Source organism: Myotis myotis, unplaced genomic scaffold (assembly GCF_014108235.1).
Source record: "Myotis myotis isolate mMyoMyo1 unplaced genomic scaffold, mMyoMyo1.p scaffold_m19_p_7, whole genome shotgun sequence".
NCBI lineage: Eukaryota > Metazoa > Chordata > Mammalia > Chiroptera > Vespertilionidae > Myotis > Myotis myotis.
Genome location: NW_023416379.1, coordinates 43649181 through 43667804, shown reverse-complemented (window position 1 = coordinate 43667804; position 18624 = coordinate 43649181). Strand labels below are relative to the sequence as shown.

Genomic DNA, 18624 nt, shown 5'->3' with positions numbered 1-18624 from the left:
CAGAAGCTGGAATTACCTAAGTGCCATAGCAGAAGGGCAGGCTACATGCTGTGTGTGTGTGTGTGTGTGTGTGTGTGTGTGTGTGTGTGTGTGTCTAGGGTTGATAGAGACACAGAGAGGAGAGGGAAATGTCACTGAGCATTCAGAAAGGCTTCTCAGGGGAGAGACCATTTGTGTTGGAGTTTATTAAAATCCCATTCATTCTTCAGGTAAGGCATTCCAGGCTGAGGGAATAGAGATGTGAAAACTGCATAATGCATTAGAAAATGATAAGACATCTGGCATCTCTAGAGAGAAGAATTCTCACAGAGATGACTGAGCATTGAGGGTGTAAGCATGGCTGGAATCAGATCTTGGGAGAGTCATCAGTGCTAAAGAGTTGACACAGATTATGAAAGTCATGGAAACCACAACATGTCCTAAGGAGGTGAATGATATGATCTAGCCTGCATTTGGAGTAGATAACTCTGAAGAAATTTATAGAGTTAAAATAAAATACAACCTGAAAGCTGACAAGCTGAGAATGCACCCTGAAATACAAGCTGAAAATACAACTTGAAGGCAGACAAATAGAAGGACAGGTATCATTCTACGTTAGCGATGAAGAGACCTGAGCAAGGGGAGCATTTGTAAAGTGAAGCTGAAGGGAAAATAACCAAGGGGAGAACAATGGGTGCCTGGTCCGAGGCTGGGAATTGTGGGAGAGAAGCCAGAAAAACAACTGTGTGTACAGAAGCCACTAGAGAGGTGAGAAGGAGTTAAGAAACAAACTTGAAATCAGTGGAAGAGAGGGTTTCTACAAGGAGATGTTAGTGTCAAATATTACATCACTTGACAGATGAGGTCTCAACTGATTGATCTCCAAGAAAATGGCTTCCGTCTAGTGATGAAGGAGGAAGCCAAGCTACAAGGTGACGGTAGGATGAGACAGACTGCTCGTTATGTAAGTGTAATGGTAAAGAACAGGAAAAATTGGAGTAGTAGTGTTAGAAGAAAGAAGATTGATTCCTAATTGTATTTGAAGTTTATTTTCCAGATCTAGTGCATAATATATGCATTTCTGATCTATAACATAGGGCCTCAGACTTACAAGATGGGTTATTTGTGAGATTTCATACAGGGAAGCATGGCGGAGTTCTGATTTACAGCAAAGGCAAGGGACCTATGAAATATCTCATTGAATCATGCTATTCATTCCCTTTATCATTTACAGCCAATACTGGATTGAAAAGAGCTTTCATAAACAGATCTGTAAGAGTAAGTTCAGGAGTTGGTAGGACAAAACACAACATTTTTAGATAAGGACATTATTTTTTGAATGAGGTTTCCCCAGCTAGAAGAAAGAGTCATGTTTTGGTTAATTCTCGTAGGAAGAAAAAATAAGGGGGGGGGTATTAATGAGAATTGTTTGAATCTAAAAGGTTTTATAATGTGTAATACAAATAAAGAGAAGGCAGGCAGTCCAGGGAAAGCATTGATTACATTGCATGTTGTGGAGGGGTGCTTGGGCGGGTTTGAGAGGGCCATAAATAGGACTGTTTCTCAAACTTTCTAGGCAGACCAGGTGCTACCCAACACAGGACCAGGTTTTCTCTGTGCACAGCGGGCAGTGGGTGGGACAGTTGTACCCACCCAAGCTGTGGATTGGAAACCAATTTTTTTTTGAAATTGCCTTAGTTAGGAAGTATTCTCTTCCTCCATTCAAACACCGTTCGTTAGCCATGGGCACTGGATGTTTAATTTGGGGGAAACTACTGAGGGCAGTGGGGGTACTCTGCCATTCCTCTCTACCTGATCCATCCCACATTTATAGTAATTTACACTCTATTAAACACATTCACTTAACCATGGCAGTAGGAATTCTAATCTCTGCTTTACAGAGGAAGGAGGACACAAAGGCTCAGAAAGGTTGAGTGAGTTATCCTAGCTGCTGAGAGGTGATAAGAACATTATATTCTAGCCAAAACATTGGTCCTTAAATGAATAGTAAGTCACTGTGACCCTTGGGTAGAAACAAGGGGTCCACTTTTCTCTTTGATGCCTAGGTTCCCAGAAGATGGGTCTCTTGTGTCTTTGTTTCTTGTTATACAAACATCTCGGTGAGTGGGGCAGGCTCGCCATTCCCACCTCCACTGCAAAGGTTGAGTAAAGTGGCTAAAGATGTGAGTTCTGGATCTGATCTTATAACACCTGGGTTCAGATCCCAAATCTTCACTCACTTTTCGGAAGTTCCCCTCCTCATGTCTTCTAAATGGTTGCATAGAAAAATCCGGACATGAGCTATCATTAGAGCTTGTCTTTATATTACTTTTCATGTTAAAAATTCAGCTCTTCTAAAAATCAGTGTGTGGATTAACACTGGTTCCCATAGCTGTTGGCATCCCAGGCAGGAAAACCAGGCCCCGAGGCATTCTGAAGGGAAAAATGGGAGCTTCTCAATGTGGAGGTGTTGACAGTCCTGCCCTCACTCATTTGATTTTACTGTTTTGTGACAAGAAGTATAGTTTAGTTACCACTTATTGCCAGTAAGGTGATTACTTTCATGAAAGCAAGACTTGGAAATATGTAATTTTTAACTGCTTTGTACTGAGAGGTAGAATGACTTTGAACTGTTTCATGAGGAGGATTGCTATTAATTTTGTAACAGAATAAAGCAGTTGTTAAAATGTAAAAGTTATACATTTTAAATTTTATTTTATAAAACGATTCATATTTTGAATGTTAAATGCTTTTGTGAGAGAAATGGCTTTTAACAATATGTTATCTAGAAGATATATTTTTAAAACCCCCACCAAATTTTTCCTCTTGAAGGTAAAGGTGACATCTAACAGTAAGGGAGAAAGTAAATGCTATTTAAAAAATATACATCTCACTACAAAAAGAGCACTTCAAAAATGGGTGGTTGGCAATGTTACTGCTGTGTAATTTTATTGCTGAAAATAATGCATCACCTACAAAAGCATACCTACAAAAACCCCTCATTCTTAATAAACTGGGAAACTGAATTTTCTAACCTGTTTTTAAAATCTTCCAAAAGAAGTTATTCAATTAATTTTGAATTCATTTGTTTTAAAAATCAGAAGAATTATTGCCTTTAAATTTGTTTATAAGAACAACTGATTAATATCACAGATGATGGAAATTTGCTATCTGAATTTCGGCAAAACTTTTGTATAATTGGTAAATGGACTGAAAATAAGTTTCATGATTTAGTAAACATAGTCTATAATATACTTGAATTTGAAAGTATATGTATTTTAAAACTATCTTTTAACTATGATAGCAAATAAAACTGGACTTAAAACCAGACCTTCAAATGGCTAAATTACAAAGTTTAAGCCAAGGTTTAAAAAATAAGATATCATCTATCATATTTATTTTAGACAATATTATAGAAGGAGCAAGAAAGCTTTGTCCCATTAATTTAAAAAGATTTTAAATGATGTTTTATTTAATCTTTATCTCCTCCTTTTAAATATGTTCTCTAATGTAGTAAGATATTTAATGAAGAATTAGATCACCATGTATTAAGGGTACATGCTCAAAACCTTTTTACTGTGGGGCATACATAACCAGAAATCTTTCTCTGTTTTTCTAAAAAAGAATACAGACAGGCTCTGGTTGTTGGAAATGTATTCCTGAAAATTGGAACTCAAATTAGATCATTTCTTTACTGAACTATTATAGTACTGTAGTTCTGCTGAGACTTGCTTGCAGAAGCTCACATTAGAAATTGTTCACTTCAAATCCCTGATGCCAGGATGTAGCTTCAACCATGCTTTCTTCCAGCTGCTGGTGGTGCATTTGTTGCTGGGTCTTTACCAGTTGCTATAATTCCACAGTGCCCTTACTAATGGTACACTTCCTCCAATCCTTAAGTGCCAGGCTGATCCTCACTACCTTTTTCTTTGGCCATTCTCCTGAAGATTCCACAAGCTGTTCTAAAAGTTGCATCACCAGTTATAGTCTAATAACCCTCCCTTGTGTCTGTGTTTTAACAGCCTTATTCAGTCAAAATTATTTACCAGGAAACTGGATAAGAGATAGAAACAAGGATAGCTCCAGAGAACCAAAGTAGGTTATAGAACTCACTCAATTTAGAATAGGCTGTAGAGAACTCACTGGCTGAGTCTATAGCTCAAGAGAACACAGAACAATTCTGTCTGTCACTCTAATTCTCAATTTAAACAAAACACCTTTTAATTAGCATTTATTCAAAACTATAAAAAAAGTCAGTTGAACTGATTCAGCTGGCTACTACATTGTACTGTTCTTGCAAAATCCCTTTTAGGAAGTTCTACTTCCTGTCCACCCAGGACAGGGGACAAACCTACTTGCAATCAGCAGGGAAACTCTGGATGCAGACACCTTAAGGAAACTGTAGGTTTCTCTAGAGTGGCCAGCATCTCACAGGTCACAGGGTTTTTTGTTTGTTTGTTTGTTTAATGCATCACCTGCATTCATTGCTCAAGGCTAGGTGTTGAGTAGAACTTCAAGAGACACTTATTAAACTGTGGGTAACAATTAGTAGTATATGGAGCAATAAAGCCTATATAATGCAAAATTGCATATGTTGACTGCCAAATGATTTCACGCTATTTTTGGTTTTAAATATGAATGTATCTGACACTTCTGTAAAATACACATATTTAAGAGCACATATTAAATTATTCTATGAAAACCTAATTCATAGGGAGCTGGAAAAAAAACTGGCCTCCGTGCTTTTGAGGCTGTAACCTTGCTCTTCGCCTCTCAGTGCTGAGGACAGATCTCTGAAGTTGTACTATCAACTATCCAGATGCTGCCCCAACTTTACTGATTTCTCTGGAAAGAAAGGCACGTAAGTCTGTCTCTCCTCTTCGCTCCCCACTTCCCCCACTTTCCTTTCCATTACAGTTAACCTACTTGGAGGGCTATTTTCCCATTAGCTCTTGCTGAAAAGAATAAACAAGTACAAAATCATTTACTGAGAAAGTTAACAATGGTTTTTAGTTTTTATTTTATTTTTTTTCCGATTGATTTTTTAGAGAAAGTGGAAGGGAGGGTGGAGTAGAAGATAGAGAGAGACAGAGACAGACAGAGAGAGACAGAGACAGAGAGATCAGCGTGAGACACATCAATTCGTTGATCAGTTGCCTCCTGCACCCACCCCAACTGGGGCCTGGATGGAGCCTGCAACCGAGGTACTTGGGCTTGGTCCCGAATTGAACCTGTGACTCTTTGGTTTGCAGGCTGATGCTGTAACCACATAGCAAACCAGCCAGGACATTTTTTTAACAGTGGTTTTTAAATTCAGAGTCCAAAATATTAAAATTGGAGCTCCCCTGAGAATTTAGTTTGGGGAAGTCATGAGAAATGAAGCTCTGGACTAATATATTTCCCTTGGCTCTCCCCAGTAACCTTTTGGTTTTAAGCACTAGATTGGGAGGATTGGTTCATAGAAATCCAAACAACTAAACTGACTAACTCTTGCGGAGGCTCCCAAGACCCTAGTGCATTCCCTCTTACTAATGTAAACCCACTTTTACAAATCCCAGTTAAAAAAAAGGTAAGGGTCCCAGCTGACATGGTTCAGTGGTTGTGCATTGACTTATGAACCAGGAGGTCATGGTTTGATTCCAGGTCAGAGCACATGCCCAGGTTATGAGCATGATCCTCAATGTGGGGCATGTAGGAGGTAGCCCATCAACGATTCCCTCTCATCATTGATGCTTCGATCTCTCTCACTCCCTTCACCTCTGAAATTAATAAAAACATCTTTTAAAAAAAAAGGTAAGGGGACTATCCTCCTTCCAGCTATCTTTTGCAAGAGAACACCAGATTGTGAGAATGACAAAGATGGCACATGGCACCTTCATTACATTTCCTTTATAGCAAAACACTCATATTTCTTAAAGAATATTATTTTCTGTTAAAAAAAAAAATTGTCTAGATCATTTTCCCAATTATTTTCAGTTTCCACAGCTGATTCTGGATTTCATTTAAAGAGAGGTGAGAATTGACATGTTTTTAGTTAGTAGTCTCAACATGTCAGTTTCAGGGAGGTTCAGAACACCCAGGTATTTATTACGCTTCCTGGGAGAGGAAATGGTGCCGATAACAGGTTTCAGGTGCTTACAGGAGGCAGGCCACTTCGGGCATGCACACACAGGCCCAGGACTGTGAGTCAGCGATGCCAGAATGCACTGGAAAGATTTGATAACATTTTTATTAAAAGCAACAGAAAGAAAACATGCAATATATGATGCACTGAATGAGCTTTTTCTTCCTCTTCATAAAAGGATATAAAATGAGAATATGTTAGTGGTTCAGACTACAGATAACAGAAATAAATTATGGGACTACATTAGTTAGGTTCATTTTAACTCTCACCTGGAAATATATTTCCCATTATTTTCTTGGCTTCTCTCTGGTTTCCCTTTCTCTGTCTGTGAAGCACATGGTTTCTTTGCAAAAAAGCAGATTTGATAGAACATGAAGAGGGAATTCATAATAAAATAATTTTTTAAAAAAATTGTATCCAATTTGAGAGAATCTAGAGACAAAATTTTGAGGAAATTAAAATCTTTGGCAATGGGGAAAATAATTTTTTTGGCTTAAGATAAACCTTAGTATTTATGGTTCACTCACATTGTGGTAAAAGATAAATAATTAATCTCCATTTCTTGTGTGTGTATGTGTGTGTAGGGAGTGGTGCATTATAAGGCATGACTCTGCTGACATCCTTGTGTCTGTAGCTGAGTTCTCCATAGTCTAAGAAGGGATATACCATAGGAGTGTGCTCATTTAAATGTGTTTGTCTAATTAGCCATAGGAACTTCCAAATAGGTATTTAATTCTTGAGTGTTGAATATTACATTTGTTTATTTGCTTCACTCAAAATGCATACAATACCTAGAAGCAACACGATGAAGATTTTTTAAAGCGACAATTACATGTCTCCAGTGAAGTGAGGCTCAGAAGACCGTCTTCACATAAATCTCAACAAACAGCTACCCTTATATCGATTGCTCTCTTTCTTGCACTTGCGGAATCACAGCTGGATCTCCTTATGAAAAGAGAGCATATAATAATTGCACTAAATATGCATTAAATTACTTTGCAAAATGATGGTGGCATCCATTATAAATCCTGTGTTTGAGGGCTTTAATCAGCTATTTAAATTTTCATCAGGATGCAAGTCGACATGGAAGTTCTTAGCCAAAGGCATTCTATTTGTCACATAAATATGTCTTGGTTAAGAAAAGCACAGGCCCCTACACTTTCCCAGGGTATCAGAGGCACACAAGCATGTCTCAGGAGCAATAAATAACAACATGAAATTTTTAAAATATCAAACTTTAATTTTGAAACATTGTTTAGCTGGCAACTATGTTTCCTATGAATAATATGCTGCTTCACGGCAACTTAATATTCGTAGTCCTCAAGAAATCAAGTTTAGAGGAGGGGAATTACAGAACATAGAGAATGCTAGCAATTGTATTTTTGAAGAACAAAGCTATTACAAGCAAAGCAAACAATTTGTTGATTATAACACAAGGCTTTACTTGAGTTTCTTCTGTGCTAAATCTTTTGTACAGCAAAGCACTTATACCAAAATGAAAAGGAATGGGCTATTTGAGGTTATAGTATTTTATTTTCTCATTTCTTTTCACATTTACCTGATCTCAATTACATACAGCGTATGGGTTGTATTGATTAACTTCCAAAAACAAAGATGGTACATTTTCTATCTGCTGGGATGCAGGGAAAGGATCATGGGAAAGTAACTTCTTGTCTCCATCACAGCAAGCCCTCCATTTATCCAGCCCTGAGTATCTTGCAAGTGCTGGGAGGAGGGAGGGAGGGAGGATAGGAAGGAACTGAGGTCACCTTGAACTTGGCTAGGACTGGCTGGTTCCTAGATAAGTGGATAAGATTTCTAAAACTTTTCCCTAGAGTAATTTATTATTCTAAACTGAGAGGCAGGAATGGTGATTATTTATAGAAAATGTAAATGACAGTGCCCAGTGGAAAAAGAGAAAAAAACAACAATATATCTGAATATTGTGGTTTTGCTCTTTGAATGAGGATTTGTAGTATAGGAGATGTTTAAATTCTAATTTTTACACTTCTAATATCTAGCAATTACTCTGAGAGGTATAAAATGTTGAGGTAGAAAATTATTTAGGTGAATCTCTCTTTCCCTTCATAAGAGATGGTTTAAACTATAAATATGCATTGCCATGAAAGTTTTGTGATATTTTGTCTAGTTTATTGTATTCACCAAAATTTAAATTCAGTGATGAAAGGAATTTTCTATTTGGTCACTGTACTTACACCTATAGCCTAGTATGAATACACAAATATTTATTGAATGAGAGGTTGAATAAATGAATATATGTGTGGATAGGAGATTAATGGAAGGAAATGGGGGGAAATGGCTATAAAAAGCTAGCAAGCATATTGCCGTTTCAGGAGCTTCCTTGAATAAAGTTCTGAATTCAGTTTTTTGGTCTATAGTTGATTTGAGTGAGAGATTTGAGTGACAATTGCAGTGCTTATTCAGTTTATAGAGGGTGATGTGATGCTCTTTTTTTCTCTTCTTTGAAGAAGTCACTACTACACAGGAATGGATATCTATATAATTAAAAGGAGTTTAAAAAAAAACCAAAAACAACCATTGGCAGCCAATACATTTTCCCACTACTTATGCATAAAGACTCCCTTGTTTTCTAAATGAAAATCTTTAGCAGTGACTGGGCAGGAAATTGCTTCTGACACTGAGTATCTTGGCTCCAAAAGTCTGAAATGCTGGTCAACTTGCCATTGATAACCAGGCATATGACCCTGAGCAAATAACTTTGGGCCTCAATTTCTCTGTCTAAGACCTACAAGTAAAGGTGTTCTGGGGGAGCACCTAGGTCCCTCCCAGCACAATAGCCTATGAATTTACATTCTAAGATCTACCTTGACTGCTGCCTGCAGCCTAGAGTACATGACTGTGTTACACTTACATGTATTTTAAAAGTACGTCTCCTGCTTCCCTTTGCTCTTAGTGACTTCCCATTGCAGACCTCTGCTCCGCCTCTCCTGGGGAACTGAGTTGGGTAGAGCTTTCGCATCCATGAGCACTAGCCAAGGCACACACATTTCAATCACTGCAGCCAGCTAGTGAAACAATGAAACTATGGGACTGGTGACTCTGTATCTCCATTCAGTGCTAATAAGACTCATAATAAGGCATGACATGGCAGTATTTGAGAAGTTGCAAATAAGAGATCTCTAACTTCATACCTCAGAGTTACATGGAACATGGCTTCCTCTTTTTCCTACTGTCTGAGTGTGTGTTTGTGTACTTGTTGAATGAGTATGTGTAATATGAGCGGCCACCAGTACAAAAGGAGATATTATTCTGAGATAGAAAACCATCAATCCTTTCATAAACATAAACATTATTATAAGCAAAATGAGAGCAAACTTGTCAGGACCACAATATGGCAATTAGTTCACAAAGCATCTCACTAGTTTTCTGGGAAAATATTAACTCTGAAATCTAGTCTGTTCTCTGAGGCGATGAGAAGTTTTTTCTATTCACAGTATCTTCAATCCTGCTGTCGCTTCTATCTACTTGAGGATAATGGCTCTGCTACCACAATCTTCCCTGATTTTGAGCCTCATTTCCCTTTTTTTCTTCCTGTTAATTTCATCTTAATCATATATTTTAAAGCCTCTTAAAATGTTCTCTTTTCAATGTATTCAATCACTTTTTCTATAAGGATTCAAGAAATGATTATTAAAATTGTACTAATTTAAATAATTTTAAGTTAATCATAAGGTGCTCTTTCTCTCCCTCTCTCTCCCTTTTCCCTCTCCACCTCCTTCCTTCCCTTTCCCATAATGTTGAGGAGTGTGAGAATCTCCTGGCAAGGCTTTAAAGTTTATCTGGCTAATCGGAACAGCTGTTTATCTGACATTTGGAAACTCACTGGAGCAATATCCGGTTTTCAAGGCAAATAATTTACCCCTTTCCCTCAAAAATGTGGGACATTTCTAGTTTTCAAAGTCAAAGTTGTTGCCAGCACTCCCGAACCTGTTTTATAAAGTCATCACCATTTGCAAACCTTTACCAGTACCAGGCTTCTGGGAAATAAAGGGCAAAGAGATTTAAAATATTGTCTCAGACTTCAGGGGAGAGGAAGATCATAAACACAAGTATGCTGTTAACATCATATACTGGCAGTGTATTCTAAATGTCAAATAAGTGAGAGAAATATTAATCACTACAGGAGTTGAGAAGTTGAAGGTGGGGCAGGTGGGAAGCTCCACAGAGGAGGGCAATGGTCTTCTAGGCTTCAGTCTCACATGCGAGGGCCAGTTGGTTCTGAAAGTGAACCATGTACCGCCAATGGATGGATGCACAGATGGACTTCACGAATGACAAGAACCTCCTGAAATTGCATGGGGACATTTGCTTTTATGTCCTTTTCTTTTCCCCATGGGGGAGTCAGTACTTAAGGACCACTTTCTTTTTTTTCTAATTTTGGCTGAGGCTTCTGATTCCCAGTGTAGGATGACTTCCGCCCCAGGCCTTTGGCTCATATGGTTCTCAGGGTGTTTGCTTTCACCCTGACCTCAGCACTCACCCCTTATCTGAGTTCCTGTTCTGTGCATCTGTGAGTAAATTTATGCTTCATGCCTCAAGATCCCTGTCATGGAGCTTCCACTCAGCTTCTGTGGATGAGTTCCTATTTGCTGCTCCACCCCCACTCCAGACCTCCCAGAGAATGAATTTTCTGCTCTTGAAACAACTTCTCAGAGCTGGTTTTCCAATATCTGTCGCCACATTTCTAAGTGCCAGTCACCTGCCTCCCTGGTATTTTTGCTATCACCGTGCACCCTGGCTTGAATGGATGCCTTGAATTTCAGAGAAGGTCTAGCACCTTTGACTAGTTGTGTTTTGATCCTCCCTGCCTTTTCCCCTGATTAGCTCATCTCCAGATTCTATATCTGCCCTTGGACCCATGATCTCAGGGGTTTTTTTTGTGTGTGTGTGTGTTTTTTATGTGTAGGGCATAATGTCACAGGAAGGTCAGGGCATATTGCCACCCGTGAGAAGTTAGCCCCAGTTACTGTTGGATGTGTTATACACAGAAGAGCCGTTCTTTAGGCACTCTGCTCTCTCCTCACATCCCGATCTCAAGTTTTAAATCTCAAGTGTCCTCAACCCCTGCCATTGTTGTCTGAACTTTTAGGACTTGAAACTTGTCAAATCCTAGACAGGAATTATGATAATCATGAATCTTTAAAATAACTTTTAGACGTGCACAAAGTCTCAAAAGCAGTATAAGAGCTAATATAAATTGAAGTGGGTAGGAAGGGGGTTATTGGAAAATATGGGAAGCATCCTGGTTAAGAGGTAGGGGAAGAAATTTAAGCAAAATTAGAGAGGTAGGCATTCCATAGCACAGTTAGGAAGGAATAAGTAGTTATATAAAATAATAAATGTCCTAATTTATGTAATGGTTTGATAGGAATAAAGAGTTGATTTTTAAAAAATAATATATGCTAAAACAAAGCTTCTAGAATCTAAATATTTTGCAAAATCCTTGGCAATATTGGTTTTTCAAAGGCAAGAAGTAAAGCTTTTAATGATTTTCTATTTGTAGGTGATTCAAAATTAGGCATATCTTTTATGCGAGTACAACATCCACTGTGCTTAGCTTTGAATTATTCTTCCATGATTTTCACCATCACGTTGTAATACGTTTGAGTCATCATATGATGATAGAATGCCAAGATCCCAAACTAAATCTTGTTTCTTAAAATCACATTGCTAATGACCTGTAATTGTCACACCAGTAATTTTCTGCGAGTCTCTAAAATATTATCACAAAGAGCCCATTTTATTTGGCAGTGTTATATTTCTAAATGTATTTTTGTTCTTTAAAAAACAAATATTTCAATTTTGAGCTACTCTGCCATGTGATGTTCTCATTTTATATAATTATTATTAACAGCACAAGCCCCAACTTTTAATTTAGGGTGGGTGTAGCTTGTAATTTTTAAAGTACTTTTATGACTAGAAGCCATTTTTCAGTGATAATTAAAATTATATTAAGTGAATCTTGTAAAATGTAGCACCATAAACTGTTACAGTGGTGCTAATCTGATAAATCTCAAAAGTAATGAATGTCATTAGCACTTTAAACACATAGAAAACAAACATAAAGAGAGATACAGAAGCAAAGATAATGGTAGCCCTTAAAGTTTGAAATGATTAGCAGTAATGCTGGTTTTTAAGCTTCGTGTCTTCTGAGATTTTTGCAAGGGCATTAGAGGTTCCAAATTATGCCTTATTTCATTAGATAAGGAACAATACGAAAATTACTTTGCTAAAATATTTTCTTTTGAAGAAAAATTAAGTTATGAATTGGTAAGTTAAGCATTTACCTGCAAACAAACAAAGAAAGAAAAAATTGGGGTAAAACACTGCAGGTCTTCAATAAATGTCTATGAATTATGTGAGCCTCCAGACTTTCTCTAAGCCTCCCTGGAAATTTCATAGTAGGACCAGCTTGGATATTATAGTCCAAAGAGCCCATGAATCATGAGGACAACACTGAAGTCCTTTGAGGCCAACATTCTCCTTTGAAGGGGAGAACTAAGGCACCAAGGATACTGTGGCAGCATAGATCAGAACAACATAAGGGTATCCTAAAATAGTCCACTTTTCCCTAGGGTCAGTAACAAGGTCCAGCCCCAAGGAAGATCACACCTCTACCAACCTTACATCCACCAAACTGTGCCTGAGAAAGCCATGGACACACAGGCTATAGGGCTTACTACACAAAATAATTTTTCTTCTAAAATCAAAATGTGAGATCATTTTTATATCCTCACCCTTTCACACATAACATTGAAAATGAATCAGTCATAATTTTGAAGTTTGCTTAAAGCAAGGGAAAGAACAAATGCTTCCATTTAAGAAAAATTCTGTTAAATTTTATCGTATTAATGTACAGTACCATATGTATAATATAAAAAATACCACAAAAAGTTTTGAGTTGCAATTTCTTAATTTAGTCTGTCCTCATACATTACCTTTCCTTGAACATTTGATTCAAAATTGCTTTCTTAACATGAAGAATTCCAGTTTTAGAAGATGTGGATTTTGAAGCAATATTGTGGCAGAAGCTTATGGGTTTTGTGGGGGGCGGGGAGGGGTGAGACTTGGGAGAGAAGAAGAGCCCAAGGAAAGTGCAGGGGAGAAGTCACAGGTGGAAGACAGTCCCTTTGCTTCTCTTCAGTATTGCGGTATATTGTCCTGGGTTCTGAATAAGAAAAAATGACAACTCTTAGAAGCATACTAGAATTGTCTGTAATTTAATTTCATTAAACTATAAAAGATAAATCATCATCCTGGGACACTGTCTTAGTCTGCTTGGCTATTGTAACAAAGCCAGAGGCCCGGTTCATGAAATTCATGCATGGGGGGTGGGGGAAAGTCCCTCAGCCTGGCCTGCACCCTCTCGCCATCCGGGACCCCTCAGGAAATGTCCAACTGCCAGTTTAGGCCTGATCCCGTAGGAATCCCTGCAGGATCGGGCCTAAACCGGCAGTAGGACATCCCTCTCACAATCTGGGATCACTGGCTCCTAACTGCTCACCTGCCTGCCTGATTGCCCCTGACTACTGTGCCTCCTTGCCTGATCGCCCCTAACCACTCGCCTGCCTGCCTGATTGCTCCTAACCACCTCTGCCTCGCCTCCGCTGCTGTGGCTTCATCCAGAAGGTCTGGAAGGACGTCCAGAATGATGTCCAGAAGGTTGTTCATCTGTCCAGTCTGATTAGCATATTACACTTTTATTATTATAGATATCTTAGACGGGATCGTTTAAACAACAGGTATTCAGTTCTCATGGTTCTGGAGGTTGGGAAGTCCAAGATCAAAGGTTCTGGGTGCAGGCTTTCTTTCTGGGTTGCAGATGGCCATCTTTAGTTTTTCAGGGAACCCCAAAGCAAGAGCACTGGAGTGACTCCTTGACTCTGCCCCGAACTAGAAGAGTGAGGGCCAACTTCAGTTCAGAAAATATGTGTTTGGGGGGGAAGGGGTGCGCTGGAAGAGAAAGGACTCTGCTGTTATCTGTTCTCCCTCCACATTTCCTCTACAGGAGCCTCAGAGAAAACAGGTAGGAGAGAAGGAGGCTGATGGGAATTATTCATACTTCTCAGGGGCAGGGGATGGGGCAGACTGAAGTGTTGTTCATCCTCTATTGCATAGAGATTATACGAAGTAAGCAGATATTTTACACCTGTTTTTTCTGAAACTGTCACTCAAGGATTTTCTCAGGCAGAAGGGTGGCCCACTGCTACACCATTCCCTCAGCCCAGCTTTTTGCCCTTCCTCTCTCTGCAAATGAATGACTCTGTATATACCTAAACTTAAATGCCCTGGTGCTAAGATTTGCTAGCTTTAGTTATTTCTGAAACACCCATTTAGGAATCATTTTGTCTTCCTTTTCTTAAACAAAATTGTTTGTGATATTTTAATTTTAAAACACAGCACTAGGAACTTCTCCCTTGGTGGTGGTGAGATTTTCTTCATAGTGCTTCAGTTAATAAAGCATTTTGGGATAATAAAGGGTGAAAATCACAGTATAAATGTAAAAGTTCCCATATTAATGAAGCATAACATATTATTGGAGCCTTCATGGAATTTTCCATTGCCAAATCAAGGCTCATTATTCTGCACCTGAGCACCACCATCCCTAGAGTTCCATGGAATATTTTAATAAGAGAAACGTCCCATTTTGTTATATAAAACCTTATTTCCCCTTCCTGACAGTCTTTTCCTCCATGGCTTTTAGCATGGCCTCACAGGTTCATGCTTTCAAATATAAATTCGATGAAGATACATGTTTTCAATTGTGTGGGTTGAAGCAGGGCAGGCATTGCTATCATCTGAGAAAGAGTTCAGGAAGTCTTGCCAGAAAATATGCTCTGGGAGCTGTGATGTAAAATATGTCCGACTTTGGGTTTATGATCCAAAACCATGACATCACATGCACAGGCCTCATGGCATTTTGAGACCCAGTTTATACATTATGACAGTCCTTGTCCTTTCCAATCTCAGTGGTGGGCTGGTATGTTGAGCAATATATATTTGAGACCCTGTTAGAGAATGGCAATGATTTCCCATTCTTTTATTGATCCTCCTCTTAGAATTAATTTTTCTAGACTATGTTGTTTCACCAGAGTTTGTGTGTGATCCTCTGTTTTTGTTTTTGTTTTTTTAATCCTCACCAGGGGATATTTCTGTATTGATTTTTAGAGAGAGAAGAAGGGGGAGAGAGAGAGTGAGAAAGAGAGAGAGAAACATCTATATGAAAACAAAGCATTGTTCAGTTGCCTCCCATACATGCCCCAACCATGGATCCAACCGAAACTTAGGTATGTGATCTGATCAGGAATCAAACTCACAACCTTTTAGTGTACAGGACAATGCTCTAACCAACTGGCCAAGGCATATCCTCTGTCTTTTTTTGTAATTTCTCACCCCTTTGTTATTGGTTAAAATATTTCTGGTGAGAAAACAAGGATTATAGCTCATTTATATTCTACCCCATGTAGGGACTGACACGTTGTGGTGGTGTGGTTGGATTGGGTGAGAGGACTTGATTGCATTGCTAGGATCAATGCATTAGTGCCAAGTTTATTCTATGAATAGTAAGTAGTGACTTCAGTTTATTATATGATTCTTATCACTTCAGAGAAGAGTGAAAAAATATTTTAAATATATTTCAAATGCTAAAATCATGTTTACTCTTAAGTGTAAATTTAAAGATTTTAAAAATAAATTATTAAAATATTTAAGATAATCTCATATTGACTACAGATGTAAAACCTAAAGATTTTAAGAAATAAAGGCAGTAAAAACCATATTTTGACAAAAACAAAAAGCAAGAAGTTATAGCAAAAATAGAAACTGAAAAAAAAAAAAAAACAGTAACCAGCGTAGTACACACACATACACACACATTCCTCTTTCCTCCTACAATTTTCAGTTTATAGGTCAGAGGACATATCAAAGCAAAATGAATAATTTCTAGGAAATAAACAAATAAAGATACTACATTTCAATCAGAAGCTATAGAATAAGGCTATGAATGTACCCAGAGGAAATGTTTGGGCATTAAACATTTAACTTATTAAACATAAAATCTATATCTATATAAGCCTAAGCAACCTTTATGACCAGTGGACCAAACAACTGGTCAACTGGTCACTATGACAATGCACTGACCATCAGGGGGCAGATGCTCAATGCAGGAGCTGCCCGCTGGTGGTCAGTGCACTCCCACAGCCAACCTCCTGTGGCCAGCCAACCTCCTGTAGTCGCTCCTCCAGGCTGGCCAGCCCTGATTGCCCCTATTGGCCTCCATCACCGGCCAGGCTGAGGGATCCCACCCATGCACGAATTCGTGCACCAGACCTCTAGTCCTATCTAATAAAGAGGGAATATGCTAATTGACCCTCACACCATTGCAAAGATGGTGATACCCACAGCCAATAAGGAGGGAATATGCTAATTGACTGCCATGCCCTCAAAGATGGAGGCGCCCACAGCCACAAGTTGGTTGTCAGGGGAGGGCAGTTGTGGGCGATTAGGCCAGCAGGGGAAGGCAGTTAGGGGCAACTGGGCCAATAGGGGAGGGCAGTTGGGGGTGACCAGGCTGGCAGGGGAGCAGTTAAGCATTGATCAGGCTGGCAGGGGAGTTGTTAGGGGGTGACCAGGCTGGCAGGTAGAAGTGGTTAGGGGCAATCAGGCAGGCAGGCAGGCAGGCAGGCAAACTGTTGGATCCAGCAATCCCGGATTGTGAGAGGGATGTCCACAGGGATTGGGCCTAAAAGGGCAGTCAGACATCCCTCGAAGGATCCCAGATTGGAGAGGGTGCAGGCTGGGCTAAGGGACAACCCCCCACCCCCTCTTCCAGTGCATGAATTTCATGCACCAGGCCTCTAGTCCTATCTAATAAAAGAGAAACATGGTAATTAGCCATATGTCTGCTACCCTTCCCATTGGCTAATGAGGGCGATATGCAAATTAACTGCCAGCCAAGATGGCAGCCGGCAGCCAGGCAGCTTGAAGCGAACATGAGGCTTGCTTGCTTCAGTGACTGAGGACTCCAACATTCCCCGCCTGCCTTGCCAGCCTCTGAGCTTGCAGTTTGAAACATTGTTACAAATATAGAAGCTAAACAAAACCCCAGAAACCTGCTTTCAGCCAGCCAGGATCTCAGAACTGGAGTTGATACAGTGTTTCAATTATAGAACCAAAACAAACCAGATACCTGCTTTCAGCAGCAGAGGCCTCAAAGCTAGAGCCAGAGCTAAAGCTGGCCCAGAATAAAAAGAAAAAGAAAAAAAGGAGCGGTTGGGAGCTTCAGTCACCCGCCAGCCTGAAAACAGCCCTCAGCCCCTCACCCAGACTGGCCACGCACCCCAGTGGGGACCCCCACCCGGATCCAGGACACCCTTCAGGGCAAACCAGCCGGCCCCCACCCATGCACCAGGCCTCTATCCTATATAGTAAAAGGGTAATATGCCTCCCAGCACCAGGATCAGCGGAGCTGAGAGGCCTCCTGACACCGGGATCAGCGGGCCAGGGGGCAGCGCCCAAACCCCCTGATCTCCCTGTGGCTCTGTGTGTGAGAGGGGGCAGGGTCACAACCTCCCTATCGGCCCTGCTCTGTTCGTGACAGGGGAAGGCGCCCCAACCCCCCCCCCCCACGGGCCCTGCTCTGTGCCTGATAGGGGGGAGCTCCCCAACCCCTGATCACCCTGTGGCTCTGTGTGTGACAGGGTGCGGTGCCCCAACCCCCTGATCGGCCCTGCTCTGTGTGTGACAGGGTACGGTGCCCCAACCCCCCCCCCCCTCCACATGGGCCGTGCTCTGTGTGTGATGGGGTAGAGCCATAACCTTTCCATCAGCCCCGCCCTGAGTGTGACAGTGACGGCGCCCCAACCCCCCAATCGGCCCTGCCCTGAGTGTGAGAGTGGCGGTGCCCCAACCCCCTGATCGGCCCTGCTCTGTGAGTGATAGAGGGCGGCGCCCCAACCCCCCCCCCCCCACGGGCCCTGCTCTGTGTGTGATGGGGTAGAGCCATAACCTCCCCATAGGCCCTACCCTGAGTGTGACAGTGACGGCGCCCCAACTCCCCCCACCCCCCGATCGGCCCTGCTCTGTGTGTGACAGGGTGCGGCGCCCCAACCCCCCCACACACATGGGCCCTGCTCTGTGTGTGACAGGGTAGAGCCATAACCTCCCTATCGGCCCTGCCCTGAGTGTGACAGGGTGCAGCGCCCCAACCCCCCAATCGGCCCTGCCCTGAGTGTGAGAGTGGCGGTGCCCCAACCCCCTGATCGCCCCTGCTCTGTGGGTGATAGAGGGCGGTGCCCCAACGCCCCCCCCCCCCCACGGGCCCTGCTCTGTGTGTGATGGGATAGAGCCATAACCTCCCCATCGGCCCTGCCCTGAGTGTGACAGTGACGGCGCCCCAACCCCCCCACCCCCCGATTGGCCCTGCTCTGTGTGTGACAGGGGGCGGTGCCCCAACTCCCCTATCGGCCCTACTCTGTGAG

General features: G+C 41.0%; 1 non-coding gene across 1 annotated transcript; it reads right to left on the bottom strand.

Annotated features, from left to right (window-relative positions):
* Nucleotides 1-11043: 11043 nt before the first annotated feature.
* On the bottom strand, nt 11044-11174 carry LOC118660900. Its single transcript, XR_004969083.1, has one exon. It is a non-coding gene; the product is annotated as a small nucleolar RNA SNORA11 (small nucleolar RNA).
* Nucleotides 11175-18624: the final 7450 nt, after the last annotated feature.